This window comes from Symphalangus syndactylus, chromosome 5, assembly GCF_028878055.3.
Source record: "Symphalangus syndactylus isolate Jambi chromosome 5, NHGRI_mSymSyn1-v2.1_pri, whole genome shotgun sequence".
Taxonomy (NCBI): domain Eukaryota; kingdom Metazoa; phylum Chordata; class Mammalia; order Primates; family Hylobatidae; genus Symphalangus; species Symphalangus syndactylus.
In genome coordinates this window covers 83,017,118-83,041,757 of record NC_072427.2, presented here as the reverse complement: position 1 = coordinate 83,041,757, position 24,640 = coordinate 83,017,118, and positions in this window count along the sequence as shown.

Here is a 24,640-nt window from a genome sequence, read left to right as displayed (position 1 = left end):
ACTACACAGAAGCATTCTGTGAAACTTCTTTCTGTTCTGTGCATTCAAATACCAGGGTTGAGCCTTACTTTTGATTGAGCCGTTCTGAAACACTCTTTCTGTAGAAACTGCAATTGGACATTCTGAGCGCTAAGAGGCCTATATTGGGAAAAAGAATATCTACAAATAAAAACTACACAGAAGCATTCTGTGAAACTTCTTTCTGTTCTGTTCATTCAACTAAAAGAGTTGAACCTTAGTTTTGATTGAGCCGTTCTGAAACACTCTTTCTGTAGAAAATGCAAGTGGAGATTCGGAGCGCTAAGAGGTTAATAGTGGAAAAAGGAATATCTTCATATATAAACGACACAGAATCATTCTGTGAAACTTCTTTCTGATCTGTGCATTCAGCTAACAGAGTTAAACCATACTTTTGATTGAGCAGTTGTGAACACTCTTTCTGTAGAAAATGCAACTGGACATTTGGAGCGCTAAGAGGGTAGTAGTGGAAAAAGGAATATATTCAAATATAAACTACACAGAAGCATTCTGTGAAACTTCTTTCTGATCTGAGCATTCAGCTAACAGAGTTAAACCATACTTTTGATTGAGCAGTTTTGAAACACTCTCTTTGTAGAAAATGCAACTGGACATTCGGAGCGCTAATTGGGTAATAGTGGAAAAAGGAATATGTTCAAATATAAACTACACAAAAGCATTGTATGAAACTTCTTTCTGTTCTGTGCATTCAACTAACAGAGTTGAACCTTACTTTTGATTGAGCCGTTCTGAAACACTCTTTCTGTAGAAACTGCAATTGGACATTCTGAGCGCTAAGAGGCCTATATTGGGAAAAAGAATATCTACAAATAAAAACTACACAGAAGCATTCTGTGAAACTTCTTTCTGTTCTGTTCATTCAACTAAAAGAGTTGAACCTTAGTTTTGATTGAGCCGTTCTGAAACACTCTTTCTGTAGAAAATGCAAGTGGAGATTCGGAGCGCTAAGAGGGTAATAGTGGAAAAAGGAATATCTTCAAATATAAACTACACAGAAGCATTCTGTGAAAATTCTTTCTGATCTGTGCATTCAGCTAACAGAGTTAAACCATACTTTTGATTGAGCAGTTCTGAACACTCTTTCTGTAGAAAATGCAACTGGACATTTGGAATGCTAAGAGGGTAGTAGTGGAAAAAGGAATATATTCAAATATAAACTACACTGAAGCATTCTGTGAAACTTCTTTCTGATCTGAGCATTCAGCTAACAGAGTTAACCCATACTTTTGATTGAGCAGTTTTGAAACACTCTGTTTGTAGAAAATGAAACTGGACATTCGGAAGGCTAATTGGGTAATAGTGGAAAAAGGAATATGTTCAAATATAAACTACACAGAAGCATTGTATGAAACTTCTTTCTGTTCTGTGCATTCAACTAACAGAGTTGAACATTACTTTTGATTGTGCCGTTCTGAAACACTCTTTCTGTAGAAACTGCAATTGGACATTCTAAGCGCTAAGAGGCCTACATTGGGAAAAAGAATATCTTCAAAAAAAAACTACACAGAAGCATTCTGTGAAACTTATTTCTGATCTGTGCATTCAGTTAACTGAGCTAAACCATACTTTTGATTGAGCAGTTATGAAACACTCTTTGTTTAGAAAATGCAAGTGGACATTCGGAGCGCTAGGATTCTAATAGAGGAAAAAGGAATATCTCCAAATAAAAACTACACAGAAGCATACTGTGAAAATTCTTTCTGATCTGAGCATTCAGCTAACAGTGTTAAACCATACTTTTGATGAACAGTTTTGAAACAACTGTCTGTAGAAAATGCAACTGGACATTCGGAGCGCTAAGTGGTTAACAGTGGAAAAATTAATATGTTCAAATATAAACTACACAGAAGCATTGTATGAAACTTCTTTCTGTTCTGTGCATTCAACTAAAAGAGTTGAACTTTACTTTTGATTGAGCCGTTTTGAAACACTCTTTCTGTAGAAACTGCAATTGGACATTCTTAGCGCTAAGAGGCCTATATTCGGAAAAAGAATATCTACAAATTAAAACTACACAGAAGCATTCTGTGAAACTTCTTTCTTATCTGTGCATTCAACTAACAGGGTTGAACATTACTTTTGATTGAGCCGTTCTGAAACACTCTGTAGAAACTGCAATTGGACATTCTGAGCACTAAGAGACCTATATTGGGAAAAATAATATCTACAAATAAAAACTACACAGAAGCATTCTGTGAAACTTCTTTCTGTTCTGTTCATTCAACTAAAAGAGTTGAACCTTAGTTTTGATTGAGCCGTTCTGAAACACTCTTTCTGTAGAAAATGCAAGTGGAGATTCGGAGCGCTAAGAGGGTAATAGTGGAAAAAGGAATATCTTCAAATATAAACTACACCGAATCATTCTGTGAAAATTCTTTCTGATCTGTGCATTCAGCTAACAGAGTTAAACCATACTTTTGATTGAGCAGTTCTGAACACTCTTTCTGTAGAAAATGCAACTGGACATTTGGAGCGCTAAGAGGGTAGTAGTGGAAAAAGGAATATATTCAAATATAAACTACACAGAAGCATTCTGTGAAACTTCTTTCTGATCTGAGCATTCAGCTAACAGAGTTAAACCATACTTTTGATTGAGCAGTTTTGAAACACTGTGTTTGTAGTAAATGCAACTGGACATTCAGAGCGCTAATTGGGTAATAGTGGAAAAAGGAATATGTTCGAATATAAACTACACAGAAGCATTGTATGAAACTTCTTTCTGTTCTGTGCATTCAACTAACAGAGTTGAACCTTACTTTTGATTGACCCGTTCTGAAACACTCTTTCTGTAGAAACTGAAATTGGACATTCTGAGCGCTAAGAGGCCTATATTGGGAAAAAGAATATCTACAAATAAAAACTACACAGATGCATTCTGTGTAACTTCTTTCTGTTCTGTTCATTCAACTAAAAGAGTTGAAGCTTACTCTTGATTGAGCCGTTCTGAAACACACTTTCTGTAGAAAATGCAAGTGGAGATTCGGAGCGCTAAGAGGGTAATAGTGGAAAAAGGAATATCTTCAAATATAAACTACAGTGAAGCATTCTGTGAAACTTCTTTCTGATCTGAGCATTCAGCTAACAGAGTTAAACCATACTTTTGATTGAGCAGTTTTGAAACACTCTGTTTGTAGTAAATGCAACTGGACATTCGGAGCGCTAATTGGGTAATAGTGGAAAAAGGAATATGTTCAAATATAAACTACACAGAAGCATTGTATGAAATTTCTTTCTGTTCTGTGCATTCAACTAACAGAGTTGAACCTTACTTTTGATTGAGCCGTTCTGAAACACTCTTTCTGTAGAAACTGCAATTGGACATTCTGAGCGCTAAGAGGCCTATATTGGGAAAAAGAATATCTACAAATAAAAACTACACAGAAGCATTCTGTGAAACTTCTTTCTGTTCTGTTCATTCAACTAAAAGAGTTGAACCTTAGTTTTGATTGAGCCGTTCTGAAACACTCTTTCTGTAGAAAATGCAAGTGGAGATTCGGAGCGCTAAGAGGGTAATAGTGGAAAAAGGAATATCTTCAAATATAAACTACACAGAATCATTCTGTGAAACTTCTTTCTGATCTGTGCATTCAGCTAACAGAGTTAAACCATACTTTTGATTGAGCAGTTCTGAACACTCTTTCTGTAGAAAATGCAACTTGACATTTGGAACGCTAAGAGGGTAGTAGTGGAAAAAGGAATATATTCAAATATAAACTACAGTGAAGCATTCTGTGAAACTTCTTTCTGATCTGAGCATTCAGCTAACAGAGTTAAACCATACTTTTGATTGAGCAGTTTTGAAACACTCTGTTTGTAGTAAATGCAACTGGACATTCGGAGCGCTAATTGGGTAATAGTGGAAAAAGGAATATGTTCAAATATAAACTACACAGAAGCATTGTATGAAACTTCTTTCTGTTCTGTGCATTCAACTAAAATAGTTGAACTTTACTTTTGATTCAGCCGTTCTGAAACACTCTTTCTGTAGAAACTGCAATTGGACATTCTTAGCGCTAAGAGGCCTATATTCGGAAAAAGAATATCTACAAATAAAAACTACACAGAAGCATTCTGTGAGACTTCTTTCTAATCGGTGCATTCAACTAACAGAGTAAAACCATACTTTTGATTGAGCCGTTCTGAACACTCTTTCTGTAGAAAATGCAAGTGGAGATTCGGAGCGCTAAGAGGGTAATAGTGGAAAAAGGAATACATTCAAATATAAACTACACCGAAGCATTCTGTGAAACTTCTTTCTATTCTGTGCATTCAACTAACAGAGTTGAACCTTATTTTGATTGAGCCGTTCTGAAACACCCTTTCTGTAGAAATTGCAATTGGACATTCTCAGCACTAAGAGGCCTATATTGGGAAAAAGAATATCTACAAATAAAAACTACACAGAAGCATTCTGTGAAACTTCTTTCTGTTCTGTGCATTCAACTAAAAGAATTGAACCTTAGTTTTGATTGAGCCGTTCTGAAACACTCTTTCTGTAGAAAATGCAAGTGGAGATTCCGAGCGCTAAGTGGTTAATAGTGGAAAAAGGAATATCTTCAAATATAAACTACACAGAATCATTCTGTGAAACTTTTTTCTGATCTGTGCATTCAGCTAACAGAATTAAACCATACTTTTGATTGAGGAGTTCTGAACACTCTTTCTGTAGAAAATGCATCTGGACATTTGGAGCGCTAAGACTGTAGTAGTGGAAAAAGGAATATATTCAAATATAAACTACACAGAAGAATTCTGTGAAACTTCTTTCAGATCTGAGAATTGAGCTAACAGAGTTAAACCATACTTTTGATTGAGCAGTTTTGAAACACTCTGTCTGTAGAAACTGCAACTGGATATTCGTAGCGCTAAGTGGGTAATAGTGGAAAAAAGAATATGTTCAAATATAAACTACACAGAATCATTGTATGAAACTACTTTCTGTTCTGTGCATTCAACTAACAGAGTTGAACCTTACATTTGATTGAGCCGTTCTGAAACACTCTTTCTGTAGAAACTGCAATTGGACATTCTGAGCGATAAGAGGCCTATATTGGGAAAAAGAATATCTACAAATAAAAACTACACAGATGCATTCTGTGAAACTTATTTCTGATCTGTGCATTCAGTTAACAGAGCTAAACCATATTTTTGATTGAGCACTTATGAAACACTCTTTTTGTAGAAAATGGAAGTGGACATTCGGAGCGCTAAGATTGTAATAGAGGAAAAAGGAATATCTGCATTTAAAAACTACACAGAAGCTTTCTCTGAAACACCTTTCTGTTCTCCGCATTCAACCAGCAGAGTTGAGCCTTACTTTTGAAGGAGCAGTTCTGAAACACTCTTTGTGTAGAAACTGCCTGTGGATATTCGGAGCGCTAAGTGGGTAATAGTCAAAAAAGCAGTATCTTCAACTAAATACCACACAGAAGCATTCTGTGAAACTTCTTTCTGTTCTGTGCATTCAACTAAGAGAGTTGAACCTTAGTTTTGATTGAGCCGTTTTGAAACACTCTTTCTGTAGAAACTGCAATTGGACATTCTGAGCGCTAAGAGGCCTATATCGGGAAAAATAATATCTTCAAATAAAAACTACACAGAAGCATTGTTTGAAACTTATTTCTGATATGTGCATTCAGCTAACAGAGTTAAACCATACTTTTGATTGCACAGTTAAGAACACTCTTTCTGTAGAAAATGCAAGTGGACATTTGGAGCGCTAAGAGGGTAATAGTGGAAAAAGGAATATATTCAAATATAAACTACACAGAAGCATTCTGTGAAACTTCTTTCTGTTCTGTGCATTCAACTAAAAGAGTTGAACCTTACTTTTGATTGAGCAGTTCTGAAACACTCTTTCTGTAGAAAATGCAACTGGACATTTGGAGAGTTAAGTGGGTAATAGTGGAAAAAGGAATATCTTCAAATATAAACTACACAGAAGCATTGTATGAAACTTCTTTCTGTTCTGTGCATTCAATTGACAGTATTGAACCTTACTTTTGATTGAGCAGTTCTGAAACCCTTTCTGTAGATAGTGCAATTGGACATTCAGAGCGTTAAGAGGCCTCTATTGGGAAAAAGAATATCTTCAAATAAAAACTACACAGAAGCATTCTGTGAAACTTCTTTCTGATATGTACATACAGCTAACAGAGTTAAAACATTCTTTTGATTGTGCAGTTATGAAACACTCTTTGTGTAGAAAATGCAAGTGGACATTCGGAGCGCTAAGATAGTAATAGTGGAGAAAGGAATATCTACAAATAAACACTACACAGAAGCATTCTCTGAAACTACATTCTGTTCTCTGCATTCAACTAACAGAGTTGAGCCTTACTTTTGAAGGAGCAGTTCTCAAACACTCTTTGTGTAGAAACTGCCAGTGGACATTCGGAGCGCTAAGAGGGTAATAGTGGAAAAAGGAATATCTTCAACTAAATACTACACAGAAGCATTCTGTGAAAATTCTTTCTGTTCTGTGCATTCAACTAAAAGAGTTGAACCTTACTTTTGATTGAGCCGTTCTGAAACACTCTTTCTGTAGAAAATGCAAGTGGAGATTCGGAGCGCTAAGAGGGTAGTAGTGGAAAAAGTAATAGCTTCAAATATAAACTACACAGAATCATTCTGTGAAACATCTTTCTGATCTGTGCATTCAGCTAACAGAGTTAAAACGTACTTTTGATTGAGCAGTTATGAACACTCTTTCTGTAGAAAATGCAACTGGACATTTGGAGCGCTAAGAGGTGAGTAGTGGAAAAAGGAATATATTCAAATGTAAACTACACAGAGGCATTCTGTGAAAGTTCTTTCTGATCTGAGCATTCAGCTAACAGAGTTAAACCATACTTCTGATGAACTGTTTTGAAACACTGTGTCTGTTGAAAATGCAACTGGACATTCGGAGCGCTAAGTGGGTAATAGTGGAAAAAGGAATATGTTCAAATATAAACTACACAGAAGCATTGTATGAAACTTCTTTCTGTTCTGTGCATTCAACTAAAAGAGTTGAACGTTACTTTTGATTGAGCCGTTCTGAAACACTCTTTCTGTAGAAACTGCAATTGGACATTCTTAGCGCTAAGAGGCCTATATTCGGAAAAAGAATATCTACAAATAAAAACTACACAGAAGCATTCTGTGAGACTTCTTTCTAATCGGTGCATTCAACTAACAGAGTAAAACCATCCTTTTGATTGAGCCGTTCTGAACACTCTTTCTGTAGAAAATGCAAGTGGACATTCGGAGCGCTAAGAGGGTAATAGTGGAAAAAGGAATACATTCAAATATAAACTACACCGAAGCATTCTGTGAAACTTCTTTCTGTTCTGTGCATTCAACTAACAGAGTTGAACCTTATTTTGATTGAGCCGTTCTGAAACACCCTTTCTGTAGAAATTGCAATTGGACATTCTGAGCACTAAGAGGCCTATATTGGGAAAAAGAATATCTACAAATAAAAACTACACAGAAGCATTCTGTGAAACTTCTTTCTGTTCTGTGCATTCAACTAAAAGAGTTGAACCTTAGTTTTGATGGAGCCGTTCTGAAACACTCTTTCTGTAGAAAATGCAAGTGGAGATTCCGAGCGCTAAGTGGTTAATAGTGGAAAAAGGAATATCTTCAAATATAAACTACACAGAATCATTCTGTGAAACTTATTTCTGATCTGTGCATTCAGTTAACTGAGCTAAACTATACTTTTGATTGAGCAGTTATGAAACACTCTTTGTGTAGAAAATGCAAGTGGACATTCGGAGCGCTAGGATTGTAATAGAGGAAAAAGGAATATCTCCAAATAAAAACTACACAGAAGCATTCTCTGAAAACCTTCTCTGTTCTCTGCATTCAACTAAGAGAGTTGAGCCTTACTTTTGAAGGAGCGGTTCTGAAACACTCTTTGTGTATCAACTGCCAGTGGACATTCGGAGCGCTAAGTGGGTAATAGTCAAAAAGGAATATCTTCAACGAAATACTACACAGAAGCATTCTGTGAAACTTCTTTCTGTTCTGTGCATTCAACTAAGAGAGTTGAACCTTACATTTGATTGAGCCGTTCTGAAACACTCTTTCTGTAGAAACTGCAATTGGACATTCTGCGCGCTAAGGGGCCTGTATTGGGAAAAATAATATCTTCAAATAAAAACTACACAGAAGCATTGTTTGAAACTTATTTCTGATCTGTGCATTCAGTTAACTGAGCTAAACCATACTTTTGATTGAGCCGTTCTGAAACACTCTTTATGTAGAAACTGCAATTGGACATTCTGAGCGCTAAGAGGCATATATTGGGAAATATAATATCTTCAAATAAAAACTACACAGAAGCATTGTTTGAAACTTACTTCTGATATGTGCATTCAGCTAACAGAGTTAAACCATACTTTTGATTACGCAGTTCAGAACACTCTTTCTGTAGAAAATGCAATTGGACATTCTGAGCGCTAAGAGGCCTATATTGGCAAAAAGAATATCTACAAATAAAAACTACACAGAATCATTCTGTGAAACTTCTTTCTGTTCTGTTCATTCAACTAAAAGAGTTGAACCTTAGTTTTGATTGAGCCGTCCTGAAACACTCTTTCTGTAGAAAATGCAAGTGGAGATTGGGAGCGCTAAGAGGGTAATAGTGGAAAAATGAATAACTTCAAATATAAACTACACAGAATCATTCTGTGAAACTTCTTTCTGATCTGTGCATTCAGCTTACAGAGTTAAAACATACTTTTGATTGAGTAGTTCTGAACACTCTTTCTGTGGAAAATGCAACTGGACATTTGGAGCGCTAAGAGGATAGTAGTGGAAAAAGGAATATATTCAAATATAAACTACACAGAAGCATTCTGTGAAAGTTCTTTCAGATCTGAGAATTGAGCTAACAGAGTTAAACCATACTTTTGATTGAGCAGTTTTGAAACACTCTGTCTGTAGAAAATGCAACTGGACATTAGTAGCGCTAAGTGGGTAATAGTGGAAAAAAGAATATGTTCAAATATAAACTACACAGAAGCATTGTATGAAACTTCTTTCTGTTCTGTGCATTCAACTAACAGAGTTGAACCTTACTTTTGATTGAGCCGTTCTGAAACACTCTTTCTGTAGAAACTGCAATTGGACATTCTTAGCGATAAGAGGCCTATATTGGGAAAAATAATATCTTCAAATAAAAACTACGCAGAAGCATTGTTTGAAATTTATTTCTGATATGTGCATTCAGCTATCAGAGTTAAACCATACTTTTGATTGCGCAGTTCAGAACACTCTTTCTGTAGAAAATGAAAGTGGCCATTCGGAGCGCTAAGAGGGTAATAGTGGAAAAAGGAATATATTCAAATATAAAATACACAGAAGCATTCTGTGAAACTTCTTTCTGTTCTTTGCATTCAACTACCATGGTTGAACCTTACTTTTGATTGAGCCGTTCTGAAACACTCTTTCTGTAGAAACTGCAATTGGACATTCTAGCGCTAAGAGGCCTATATTGGGAAAAAGAATATCTACAAATAAAAACTACACAGAATCATTCTGTGAAACTTCTTTCTGTTCTGTTCATTCAACTAAAAGTATTGAACCTTAGTTTTGATTGAGTCGTTCTGAAACACTCTTTCTGTAGAAAATGCAAGTGGAGATTTGGAGCGCTAAGAGGGTAATAGTGGAAAAATGAATATCTTCAAATATAAACTACACAGAATCATTCTGTGAAACTCCTTTCTGATCTGTGCATTCAGCTTTCAGAGTTAAACCATACTTTTGATTGAGCAGTTCTGAACACTCTTTCTGTAGAAAATGCAACTGGACATTTGGAGCGCTAAGAGGGTAGTAGTGGAAAAAGGAATATATTCAAATATAAACTACACAGAAGCATTCTGTGAAACTTCTTTCAGATCTGAGAATTGAGCTAACAGAGTTAAACCATACTTATGATTGAGCAGTTTTGAAACACTCTGTCTGTAGAAAATGCAACTGGACATTCGTAGCGCTAAGTGGGTAATAGTGGAAAAAAGAATATGTTCAAATATAAACTGCACAGAAGCATTGTATGAAACTTCTTTCTGTTCTGTGCATTCAACTAACAGAGTTGAACCTTACTTTTGATTGAGCCGTTCTGAAACACTCTTTCTGTAGAAACTGCAATTGGACATTCTGAGCGCTAAGAGGCCTATATTGGGAAAAATAATATCTTCAAATAAAAACTACACAGAAGCATTGTGTGAAACTTACTTCTGATATGTGCTTTAAGCTAACAGAGTTAAACCATACTTTTGATTGCGCAGTTCCGAACACTCTTTCTGTAGAAAATGCAAGTGGACATTCGGAGCGCTAAGATGGTAATAGTGGAAAAAGGAATATATTCAAATATAAAACACAGTAGCATTCTGTGAAACTTCTTTCTGTTCTGTGCATTCAACTAACAGAGTTGAACCTTACTTTTGATTGAGCCGTTCTGAAACACTCTTTCTGTAGAAACTGCAATTGGACATTCTAAGCGCTAAGAGGCCTACATTGGGAAAAAGAATATCTTCAAATAAAAACTACACAGATGCATTCTGTGAAACTTATTTCTGATCTGTAAATTCAGTTAACAGAGCTAAACCATATTTTTGATTGAGCAGTTATGAAACACTCTTTTGTAGAAAATGCAAGTGGACATTCAGAGCGCTAAGATTGTAATAGAGGAAAAAGGAATATCTCCAATTAAAAACTGCACAGAAGCATTCTCTGAAACACCTTTCTGTTCTCCGCATTCAACTAACAGAGTTGAGCCTTACTTTTGAAGGAGCAGTTCTGAAACACTCTTTGTGTAGAAACTGCCTGTGGATATTCCGAGCGCTATGTGGGTAATAGTCAAAAAAGGAGTATCTTCAACTAAATACTACACAGAAGCATTCTGTGAAACTTCTTTCTGTTCTGTGCATTCAACTAAGAGAGTTGAACCTTAGTTTTGAATGAGCCGTTCTGAAACACTCTTTCTGTAGAAACGGCAATTGGACATTCTGAGCGCGAAGAGGCCTATATTGGGAAAAATAATATCTTCAAATAAAAACTACACTGAAGCATTGTTTGAAACTTATTTCGGATGTCTGCATTCAGCTAACAGAGTTAAACCATACTTTTGATTGCGCAGTTCAGAACACTCTTTCTGTAGAAAATGCAAGTGGACATTCGGAGCGCTAAGATAGTAATAGTGGAAAAAGGAATATCTCCAAATAAAAACTACACAGAAGCATTCTCTGAAACTCCTTTCTGTTCTCTGCATTCAACTAACAGAGCTGAGCCTTACTTTTGAAGGAGCAGTTCTGAAACACTCTTTGTGTAGAAATTGCCAGTGGAAATTCAGAGCGCTAAGAGGGTAATAGTCGAAAAAGGAATATCTTCAACTAAATACTACACAGAAGCATTCTCTGAAACTTCTTTCTGTTCTGTGCATTCAACTAAAAGAGTTGAACCTTAGTTTTGATTGAGCCGTTCTGAAACACTCTTTCTGTAGAAAATGAAAGTGAAGATTCGGAGCGCTAAGAGGGTAATAGTGGAAAAAAAGATTATCTTCAAATATAAACTACACAGAATCATTCTGTGAAACTTCTTTCTGATATGTGCATTCAGCTAACAGTGTTAAACCATACTTTTGATAGAGCAGTTCTGAACACTCTTTCTGTAGAAAATGCAACTGGACATTTGGAGCGCTAAGAGGGTAGTAGTGGAAAAAGGAATATATTCAAATATAAGCTACACAGAAGCATTCTGTGAAACTTCTTTCTGATCTGAGCATTCAGCTAAAAGAGTTAAACCATACTTTTGATTGAGGAGATTTGAAACACTCTGTCTGTAGAAAATGGAACTGGACATTCGAAGCGCTAAGTGGGTAATAATGGAAAAAGGAATATGTTCAAATATAAACTACACAGAAGCATTGTATGAAAATTCTTTCTGTTCTGTGCATTCAACTAACAGAGTTGAACCTTACTTTTGATTGAGCCGTTCTGAAACACTCTTTCTGTAGAAACTGCAGTTGGACTTTCTAAGCGCTAAGAGGCCTACATTGTTAAAAAGAATATCTTCAAATAAAAACTACACAGAATCATTCTGTGAAACTTATTTCTGATCTGTGCATTCAGTTAACAGAGCTAAACCATACTATTGATTGAGCAGTTATGAAACACTCTTTGTGTAGAAAATGCAAGTGGACATTCGGAGCGCTAAGATTGTAATAGAGGATAAAGGAATATCTCCAAATAAAAACCACACAGAAGCATTCTCTGAAACTCCTTTCTGTTCTCTGAATTCAACTAACAGAGTTTAGCCTTACTATTGAAGGAGCAGTTCTGAAACACTCTTTGTGTAGAAACTGCCAGTGGAAATTCGGAGCGCTAAGTGGGTAATAGTCAATAAAGGAATATCTTCAACTAAATACTACACAGAAGCATTCTGTGAAACTTCTTTCTGTTCTGTGCATTCAACTAAAAGAGGTGAACCTTACTTTTCATTGAGCCGTTCTGAAACACTCTTTCTATAGAAACTGCAATTGTACATTCTGAGCGCTAAGAGGCCTATATTGGTAAAAAGAATATTTTCATATAAACACTACACAGAAGCATTCTGTGAAACTTCTTTCTGATCTGTGCATTCAGCTAACAGAGTTAAACCATACTTTTGATTGAGCAGTTCTGAAACACTCTTTCTGTAGAATATGCTACTGGACATTTCGAGCGCTAAGTGGGTAATAGTGGAAAAAGGAATATCTTCAAATATAAACTACACAGAATCATTGTGTGAAATTTCTTTCTGATCTGTGCATTCAGCTAACAGAGTTAAACCATACTTTTGATTGAGCAGTTCTGAACACTCTTTCTGTGGAAAATGCAACTGGACATTTGGAGCGCTAAGAGGGTAGTAATGGAAAAAGGGATATATTCAAATATAAACTACACAGAAGCATTGTATGAAACTTCTTTCTCTTCTGTGAATTCAACTAACAGAGTTGAACCTTATTTTTGATTGAGCCGTTCTGAAACACTCTTTCTGTAAAAACAGCAATTGGACATTCTGAGCGCTAAGAGGCCTATATTGGGAAAAAGATTATCTACAAATAGAAACTACACAGAAGCATTCTGTGAAACTTCTTTCTGATCTGTTCATTCAACTAACAGAGTAAAACCATACTTTTGATTGAGCCGTTCTGAACACTCTTTCTGTAGAAAATGCAAGTGGACATTCGGAGCGCTAAGAGGGTAATATTGGAAAAAGGAATATATTCAAATATAAACTACACAGAAGCATTCTGTGAAACTTCTTTCTGTTCTGTGCATTCAACTAACAGAGTTGAACCTTACTTTTGATTGAGCCGTTCTGAAACACTCTTTCTGTAGAGACTGCAATTGGACATTCTAAGCGCTAAGAGACCTACATTGGGAAGAAGAATATCTTCAAATAAAAAGTACACAGAAGCATTCTGTGAAAGTTATTTCTGATCTGTGCATTCAGTTAACAGAGCTAAACCATACTTTTGATTGAGCAGTTATGAAACACTCTTTGTGTAGAAAATGCAAGTGGACATTCGGAGCGGTAAGTTTGTAATAGAGGAAAAAGGAATATCTCCAAATAAAAACTACAGAGAAGCATTCTCCGAAACTCCTTTCTCTTCTCTGCATTCAACTAACAGAGTTGAGCCTTACTTTTGAAGGAGCAGTTCTGAAACACTCTTTGTGTAGAAACTGCCAGTTGACATTCGGAGCGCTAAGTGGGTAATAGTCAATAAAGTAATATCTTCAACTGAATACTACAGAGAAGCATTCTGTGAAACTTCTTTCTGTTCTGTGCATTCAACTAAAAGGGGTGAACCTTACTTTTGATTGAGCCGTTCTGCAACACTCTTTCTATAGAAACTGCAATTGGACATTCTGAGCGCTAAGAGGCCTATATTGGTAAAAAGAATATCTTCATATAAACACTACACAGAAGCATTCTGTGAAACTTCTTCCTGATCTGTGCATTCAGCTAACAGACTTAAACCATACTTTTGATTGAGCAGTTCTGAAACACTCTTTCTGTAGAAAATGCAAGTGGACATTTGGAGCGCTAAGTGGGAAATAGTGGAAAAAGGAATATCTTCAAATATAAACTACACAGAATTATTCTGTGAAATTTATTTCTGATCTGAGCATTCAGCTAACAGAGTTAATCCATACTTTTGATGAACAGTTTTGAAACACTTTGTCTGTAGAAAATGCAACTGGACATTCGGAGCGCTAAGTGGGTAATAGGGAAAAAGGAATATGTTCAAATATAAACTACACAGAAGCATTGTATGAAACTACTTTCTGTTCTGTGCATTCAAATAAAAGAGTTGAACCTTACTTTTGATTGAGCCGTTCTGAAACACTCCTTCTGTAGAAAATGCAATTGGACATTCTGAGCGCTAAGAGGCCTATATTGGGTAAAATAATATCTTCAAATTAAAACTACACAGAAGCATTGTGTGAAACTTATTTCTGATATGTGCATTCAGCAAACAGAGTTAAACCGTACTTTTGATTGCGCAGTTCTGAACACTCTTTCTGTAGAAAATGCAAGTGGACATTCTGAGCGCTAAGGGGGAAATAGTGGAAAAAGCAATATATTCAAATATAAACTGCACAGAAGCATTCTGTGAAACCACTTTCAGTTCTGTGCATTCAAATAACTGAGTTGAACCTTACTTTTGATTGAGCCGTTCTGAAACACTCTTTCTGTAGAAACTGCAATTGGACATTCTGAGCGCTAAAAGGCCTATATTGGGAAAAAGAATATCCACAAATAAAAACTACACAAAAGCATTCTGTGAAACTTCTTTCTGATCTGTGCATTCAACTAACAGAGTAAAACCATACTTCTGATTGAGCCGTTCTGAACACTCTTTCTGTAGAAAATGCAAGTGGACATTATGAGCGCTAAGAGGGAAATAGTGGAAAAAGCAATATATTCAAATATAAACTACACAGAAGCATTCTGTGTAAACACTTTCAGTTCTGTGCATTCAACTAACTGAGTTGAAACTTACTTTTGATTGAGCCGTTCTGAAACACTCTTTCTGTAGAAATTGCAATTGGTCATTCTGAGCGCTAAAAGGACTATATTGGGAAAAAGAATATCTGCAAATAAAAACTACACAGAAGCATTCTGTGAAACTTCTTTCTGATCTGTGCATTCAAGTAAGAGAGTAAAACTATACATTTGATTGAGCCGTTCTGAACACTCTTTCTGTAGAAAATGCAAGTGGACATTCTGAGCGCTAAGAGGGAAATAGTGGAAAAAACAATATATTCAAATATAAACTACACAGAAGCATTCTGTGAAAACACTTTCAGTTCTGTGCATTCAACTAACTGAGTTGAACCTTACTTTTGATTGAGCCGTTCTGAAACTCTCTTTCTGTAAAAACTGCAATTGGATATTCTGAGCGTTAAAAGGCCTATATTGGGAAAAAGAATATCTACAAATAAAAACTACACAGAAGCATTCTGTGAAATTTCTTTCGGATCTGTGCATTCAAATAACAGAGTAAAACCATACTTTTGATTGAGTCGTTCTGAACACTCTTTCTGTAGAAAATGCAAGTGGACATTCGAAGCGCTAAGAGGGTAATAGTTGAAAAAGGAATATATTCAAATATAAACTACACAGTAGCATTCTGTGAAACTTCTTTCTGTTCTGTGCATTCAACTAACAGAGTTGAACCTTACTTTTGATTGAGCCGTTCTGAAACACTCTTTCTGTAGAAACTGCAATTGGACATTCTAAGCGCTAAGAGGCCTACATTGTTAAAAAGAATATCTTCAAATAAAAACTAAACAGAAGCATTCTGTGAAACTTATTTCTGATCTGTGCATTCAGTTAACAGAGCTAAACCATACTTTTGATTGAGCAGTTATGAAACACTCTTTGTGTAGAAAATGCAAGTGGACCTTCGGAGCGCTCAGATTGTAATAGAGGATAAAGGAATATCTCCAAATAAAAACCACACAGAAGCATTCTCTGAAACTCCTTTCTGTTCTCTGAATTCAACTAACAGAGTTTAGCCTTACTTTTGAAGAAGCAGTTCTGAAACACTCTTTGTGTAGAAACTGCCAGTGGAAATTCGGAGCGCTAAGTGGGTAATAGTCAATAAAGGAATATCTTCAACTAAATACTACACAGAAGCATTCTGTGAAACTTCTTTCTGTTCTGTGCATTCAACTAAAAGAGGTGAACCTTACTTTTGATTGAGCCGTTCTGAAACACTCTTTCTATAGAAACTGCAATTGGACATTCTGAGCGCTAAGAGGCCTATATTGGTAAAAAGAATATTTTCATATAAACACTACACAGAAGCATTCTGTGAAACTTCTTTCTGATCTGTGCATTCAGCTAACAGAGTTAAACCATACTTTTGTTTGAGCAGTTCTGAAACACTCTTTCTGTAGAAAATGCTAGTGGACATTTGGAGCGCTAAGTGGGTAATAGTGGAAAAAGGAATATCTTCAAATATAAACTACACAGAATCATTCTGTGAAATTTCTTTCGGATCTGTGCATTCAGCTAACAGAGTTAAACCATACTTTTGATTGAGCAGTTCTGAACACTCTTTCTCTAGAAAATGCAACTGCCTATTTGGAGCGCGAAGAGGGTAGTAGTGGAAAAAGGAATATATTCAAATATAAACTACACAGAAGCATTGTATGAAACTTCTTTCTCTTCTGTGCATTCAACTAACAGAGTTGAACCTTATTTTTGATTGAGCCGTTCTGAAACACTCTTTCTGTAGAAAATGCAAGTGGATATTCGGAGCGCTAAGACGGTAATACTGGAAAAGGTATATATTCAAATATAAACTACACAGAAACATTCTGTGAAACTTCTTTCTGTTCTGTGCATTCAAGTAACTGAGTTGAACCTTACTTTTAATGGAGCCGTTCTGAAACACTCTTTCTGTAGAAACTGCAATTGGACATTCTGAGCGCTAAGAGGCCTATATTGGGAAAAAGAATATCTTCAAATAAAAACTACACAGAAGCGTTCTGTGAAAATTATTTCTGATATGGGCATTCAACTAATAGAGTAAAACCATACTTTTGATTGAGCCGTTCTGAACACTCTTTCTGTAGAAAATGCAGCTGGACATTTGGAGCGCTAAGTGGGTAGTAGTGAAAAAGGAATATATTCAAATATAAACTACACAGAAGCATTCTGTGAAACTTCTTTCTGATCTGAGCATTCAGCTAACAGAGTTAAACCATACTTTTGACTGAGCAGTTTTGAAACTCTCTGTCTGTAGAAAATGCAACTGGACATTCGGAGCGCTCAGTGGGTAATAGTGGAAAAAGGAATATGTTCAAATATAAACTACACAGAAGCATTGTATGAAACATCTTTCTGTTCTGTACATTCAACTAACAGAGTTGAACCTTACTTTTGATTGAGCCGTTCTTAAACACTCTTTCTGTAGAAACTGTAATTGGACATTCTGAGCGCTAAGAGGCCTATATTGCGAAAAATAATATATTCAAATAAAAACTACACAGAAGCATTGTGTGAAACTTATTTGTGATATGTGCATTCAGCTAACAGAGATAAACCATACTTTTGATTGCGCAGTTATGAACACTCTTTCTGTAGAAAATGCAAGTGGACATTCTGAGCGCTAAGAGGGTAATAGTGGAAAAAGCAATATATTCAAATATAAACTACACAGAATCATTCTGTGAAACTTCTTCCTGTGCTCTGCATTCAACTAACTGAGTTGAACCTTGCTTTTGATTGAGCCGTTCTGAAACACTCTTTCTGTAGAAAATGCAATTGGACATTCTGAGCGCTAAGAGGCCTATATTGGGAAATAGAATATCTACACATAAAAACTACACAGAAGCATTCTGTGAAACTTCTTTCTGTTCTGTGCATTCAACTAAAAGTGTTGAACCTTAGTTTTGATTGAGGCGTTCTGAAACACACTTTCTGTAGAAAATGCAAGTGGACATTCGGAGCGCTAAGATTGTAATAGTGGAAAAAGGAATATCTCAAAATAACAACTACACAGAAGCATTCTCTGAGACTCCTTTCTCTTCCCTGCATTCAACTAACAGAGCTGAGCCTTACTTTTGAAGGAGCAGTTCTGAAACACTCTTTGTGTAGGAACTGCCAGTGGACATTCGCTGCGCTAAGAAGGTAATAGTCGAAAAACGAATATCTTCAACTAAATACTACACAGAAGCATTCTGTGAAACTTCTTTCTGTTCTGTGCATTCAACTAAAAGAGTTGAACCTTAGCTTTGATTGAGCCGTTCTGAAACACTCTTTCTGTAGAAAATGAAAGTGGAGATTCGGAGCGCTAAGAGGTTAATAGTGGAAAAAGGAATATCTTCAAATATAAAATACACAGAATCATTCTGTGAAACTTCTTTCTGATCTGTGCATTCAGCTAACAGAGTTAAACCATACTTTTGATTGAGCAGTTCTGAACACTCTTTCTGTAGAAAATGCAACTGGACATTTGGAGCGCTAAGAGGGTTGTAGTGGAAAATGGTATATATTAAAATATAAACTACACAGAAGCATTCTGTGAAACTTCTTTCTGATCTGAGCATTCAGCTAACAGAGTTAAACCATACTTTTGATTGAGCAGTTTTGTAACACTCTGTCTGTAGAAAATGCAATTGGACATTCGGTGCGCTAAGTGGGTAATAATGGAAAAAGGAATATGTTCAAATATAAACTACACAGAAGCATTGTATGAAACTTCTTTCTGTTCAGTGCATTCAACTAACAGAGTTGAAACTTACTTGTGCTTGAGCCGTTCTGAAACACTCTTTCTGTAGAAACTGCAATTGGACATTCTGAGCCCTAAGAGGCCTATATTGGGAAAAATAATATCTTCAAATAAAAACTACACAGCAGCATTGTGTGAAACTTATTTCTGATATGTGCATTCAGCTAACAGAGTTAAACCATTCTTTTGATTGCGCAGTTCTGAACACTCTTTCTGTAGAAAATGCAAGGGGACATTCGGAGCGCTAATAGGGTAATAGTGGAAAAAGGAATATATTCAATTATAAACTACACAGAAGCATTCTGTGAAACTTCTTTCTGTTCTGTCCATTCAACTAACTGAGTTGAACCTTACTTTTGATGGAGCCGTTCTGAAACACTCTTTCTGTAGAAACTGCAATTGGACATTCTGACCGCTAAGAGGCCTATATTGTGAAAAAGAATATCTACAAATAAAAACTACACAGAAGCATTCTGTGAAACTTCTTTCGGATCTGTGCATTCAAATAACAGAGTAAAACCATACTTTTGATTGAGCCGTTCTGAACACTCTTTCTGTAGAAAATGCAAGTGGACATTCGAAGCGCTAAGAGGGTAATAGTTGAAAAAGGAATATATTCAAATATAAACTACACAGAAGCATTCTGTGAAACTTCTTTCTGTTCTGTGCATTCAACTAACAGAGTTGAACCTTACTTTTGATTGAGCCGTTCTGAAACACTCTTTCTGTAGAAACTGCAATTGGACTTACTAAGCGCTAAGAGGCCTACATTGTTAAAAAGAATATCTTCAAATAAAAACTACACAGAAGCATTCTGTGAAACTTATTTCTGATTTGTGCATTCAGTTAACAGAGCTAAACCATACTTTTGATTGAGCAGTTATGAAACACTCTTTGTGTAGAAAATGCAAGTGGACATTCGGAGCGCTAAGATTGTAATAGAGGATAAAGGAATATCTCCAAATAAAAACCACACAGAATCATTCTCTGAAACTCCTTTCTGTTCTCTGAATTCAACTAACAGAGTTTAGCCTTACTATTGAAGGAGCAGTTCTGAAACACTCTTTGTGTAGAAACTGCCAGTGGAAATTCGGAGCGCTAAGTGGGTAATAGTCAATAAAGGAATATCTTCAACTAAATACTACACAGAAGCATTCTGTGAAACTTCTTTCTGTTCTGTGCATTCAACTAAAAGTGGTGAACCTTACTTTTCATTGAGCCGTTCTGAAACACTCTTTCTATAGAAACTGCAATTGGACATTCGGAGCGCTAAGAGGCCTATATTGGTAAAAAGAATATTTTCATATAAACACTACACAGAAGCATTCTGTGAAACTTCTTTCTGATCTGTGCATTCAGCTAACAGAGTTAAACCATACTTTTGATTGAGCAGTTCTGAAACACTCTTTCTGTAGAAAATGCTACTGGACATTTGGAGCGCTAAGTGGGTAATAGTGGAAAAAGGAATGTCTACAAATATAAACTACACAGAATCATTCTGTGAAATTTCTTTCTGATCTGTGCATTCAGCTAACAGATTTAAACCATACTTTTGATTGAGCAGTTCTGAACACTCTTTCTGTAGAAAATGCAAGTGGACATTCGAAGCGCTAAGAGGGTAATAGTTGAAAAAGGAATATATTCAAATATAAACTACACAGAAGCATTCTGTGAAACTTCTTTCTGTTCTGTGCATTCAACTAACAGAGTTGAACCTTACTTTGATTGAGCCGTTCTGAAACACTCTTTCTGTAGAAACTGCAATTGGACTTACTAAGCGCTAAGAGGCCTACATTGTTAAAAAGAATATCTTCAAATAAAAACTACACAGAAGCATTCTGTGAAACTTATTTCTGATCTGTGCATTCAGTTAACAGAGCTAAACCATACTTTTGATTGAGCAGTTATGAAACACTCTTTGTGTAGAAAATGCAAGTGGACATTCGGAGCGCTAAGATTGTAATAGAGGATAAAGGAATATCTCCAAATAAAAACCACACAGAATCATTCTCTGAAACTCCTTTCTGTTCTCTGAATTCAACTAACAGAGTTTAGCCTTACTATTGAAGGAGCAGTTCTGAAACACTCTTTGTGTAGAAACTGCCAGTGGAAATTCGGAGCGCTAAGTGGGTAATAGTCAATAAAGGAATATCTTCAACTAAATACTACACAGAAGCATTCTGTGAAACTTCTTTCTGTTCTGTGCATTCAACTAAAAGTGGTGAACCTTACTTTTCATTGAGCCGTTCTGAAACACTCTTTCTATAGGAACTGCAATTGGACATTCTGAGCGCTAAGAGGCCTATATTGGTAAAAAGAATATTTTCATATAAACACTACACAGAAGCATTCTGTGAAACTTCTTTCTGATCTGTGCATTCAGCTAACAGAGTTAAACCATACTTTTGATTGAGCAGTTCTGAAACACTCTTTCTGTAGAAAATGCTACTGGACATTTGGAGCGCTAAGTGGGTAATAGTGGAAAAAGGAATATCTTCAAATATAAACTACACAGAATCATTCTGTGAAATTTCTTTCTGATCTGTGCATTCAGCTAACAGAGTTAAACCATACTTTTGATTGAGCAGTTCTGAACACTCTTTCTGTAGAAAATGCAACTGGACATTTGGAGCGCTAAGAGGGTAGTAGTGGTAAAAGGAATATATTCAAATATAAACTACACAGAAGCATTGTATGAAACTTCTTTCTCTTCTGTGCATTCAACTAACAGAGTTGAACCTTATTTTTGATTGAGCCGTTCTGAAACACTCTCTCTGTAGAAAATGCAAGTGGATATTCGGAGCGCTAAGACGGTAATACTGGAAAAGGAATATATTCAAATATAAACTACACAGAAACATTCTGTGAAACTTCTTTCTGTTCTGTGCATTCAAGTAACTGAGTTGAACCTTACTTTTGATGGAGCCGTTCTGAAACACTCTTTCTGTAGAAACTGCAATTGGACATTCTGAGCGCTAAGAGGCCTATATTGGGAAAAAGAATATCTTCAAATAAAAACTACACAGAAGCATTCTGTGAAAATTATTTCTGATATGGGCATTCAACTAATAGAGTAAAACCATACTTTTGATTGAGCCGTTCTGAACACTCTTTCTGTAGAAAATGCAGCTGGACATTTGGAGCGCTAAGTGGGTAGTAGTGGAAAAAGGAATATATTCAAATATAAACTACACAGAAGCATTCTGTGAAACTTCTTTCTGATCTGAGCATTCAGCTAACAGAGTTAAACCATACTTTTGACTGAGCAGTTTTGAAACTCTCTGTCTGTAGAAAATGCAACTGGACATTCGGAGCGCTAAGTGGGTAATAGTGGAAAAAGGAATATGTTCAAATATAAACTACACAGAAGCATTGTACGAAACACCTTTCTGTTCTGTACATTCAACTAACAGAGTTGAACCTTACTTTTGATTTAGCCGTTCTGAAACACTCTTTCTGTAGAAACTGCAATTGGACATTCTGAGCCCTAAGAGGCCTATATTGGGAAAAATAATATATTCAAATAAAAACTACACAGAAGCATTGTGTGAAACTTATTTCTGATATGTGCATTCAGCTAACAGAGTTAAACCATACTTTTGTTTGCGCAGTTCTGAACACTCTTTCTGTAGAAAATGCAAGTGGACATTCGGAGCGCTAAGAGGGTAATAGTGGAAAAGGCAATATACTCAAATATAAACTACACAGAAGCATTCTGTGAAACTTCTTTCTGTTCTCTGCATTCAACTAACTGAGTTGAACCTTGCTTTTGATTGAGCCGTTCTGGAACACTTTTTGTGTAGAAAATGCAATTGGACATTCTGAGCGCTAAGAGGCCTATATTGTGAAAAAGAATATCTACAAATAAAAACTACACAGAAGCATTCTGTGAAACTTCTTTCGGATCTGTGCATTCAAATAACAGAGTAAAACCATACTTTTGATTGAGCCGTTCTGAACACTCTTTCTGTAGAAAATGCAAGTGGACATTCGAAGCGCTAAGAGGCTAATAGTTGGAAAAGGAATATATTCAAATATAAACTACACAGAAGCATTCTGTGAAACTTCTTTCTGTTCTGTGCATTCAACTAACAGAGTTGAACCTTACTTTTGATTGAGCCGTTCTGAAACACTCTTTCTGTAGAAACTGCAATTGGACTTACTAAGCGCTAAGAGGCCTACATTGTTAAAAAGAATATCTTCAAATAAAAACTACACAGAAGCATTCTGTGAAACTTATTTCTGATCTGTGCATTCAGTTAACAGAGCTAAACCATACTTTTGATTGAGCAGTTATGAAACACTCTTTGTGTAGAAAATGCAAGTGGACATTCGGAGCGCTAAGATTGTAATAGAGGATAAAGGAATATCTCCAAATAAAAACCACACAGAAGCATTCTCTGAAACTCCTTTCTGTTCTCTGAATTCAACTAACAGAGTTTAGCCTTTCTATTGAAGGAGCAGTTCTGAAACACTCTTTGTGTAGAAACTGCCAGTGGAAATTCGGAGCGCTAAGTGGGTAATAGTCAATAAAGGAATATCTTCAACTAAATACTACACAGAAGCATTCTGTGAAACTTCTTTCTGTTCTGTGCATTCAACTAAAAGTGGTGAACCTTACTTTTCATTGAGCCGTTCTGAAACACTCTTTCTATAGAAACTGCAATTGGACATTCTGAGCGCTAAGAGGCCTATATTGGTAAAAAGAATATTTTCATATAAACACTACACAGAAGCATTCTGTGAAACTTCTTTCTGATCTGTGCATTCAGCTAACAGAGTTAAACCATACTTTTGATTGAGCAGTTCTGAAACACTCTTTCTGTAGAAAATGCTACTGGACATTTGGAGCGCTAAGTGGGTAATAGTGGAAAAAGGAATGTCTTCAAATATAAACTACACAGAATCATTCTGTGAAATTTCTTTCTGATCTGTGCATTCAGCTAACAGAGTTAAACCATACTTTTGATTGAGCAGTTCTGAACACTCTTTCTGTAGAAAATGCAACTGGACATTTGGAGCGCTAAGAGGGTAGTAGTGGAAAAAGGAATATATTCAAATATAAACTACACAGAAGCATTGTATGAAACTTCTTTCTCTTCTGTGCATTCAACTAACAGAGTTGAACCTTATTTTTGATTGAGCCGTTCTGAAACACTCTTTCTGTAGAAAATGCAAGTGGATATTCGGAGCGCTAAGACGGTAATACTGGAAAAGGAATATATTCAAATATAAACTACACAGAAACATTCTGTGAAACTTCTTTCTGATCTGTGCATTCAAGTAACTGAGTTGAACCTTACTTTTGATGGAGCCGTTCTGAAACACTCTTTCTGTAGAAACTGCAATTGGACATTCTGAGCGCTAAGAGGCCTATATTGGGAAAAAGAATATCTTCAAATAAAAACTACACAGAAGCATTCTGTGAAAATTATTTCTGATATGGGCATTCAACTAATAGAGTAAAACCATACTTTTGATTGAGCCGTTCTGAACACTCTTTCTGTAGAAAATGCAGCTGGACATTTGGAGCGCTAAGTGGGTAGTAGTGGAAAAAGGAATATATTCAAATATAAACTACACAGAAGCATTCTGTGAAACTTCTTTCTGATCTGAGCATTCAGCTAACAGAGTTAAACCATACTTTTGACTGAGCAGTTTTGAAACTCTCTGTCTGTAGAAAATGCAACTGGACATTCGGAGCGCTAAGTGGGTAATAGTGGAAAAAGGAATATGTTCAAATATAAACTACACAGAAGCATTGTACGAAACAACTTTCTGTTCTGTACATTCAACTAACAGAGTTGAACCTTACTTTTG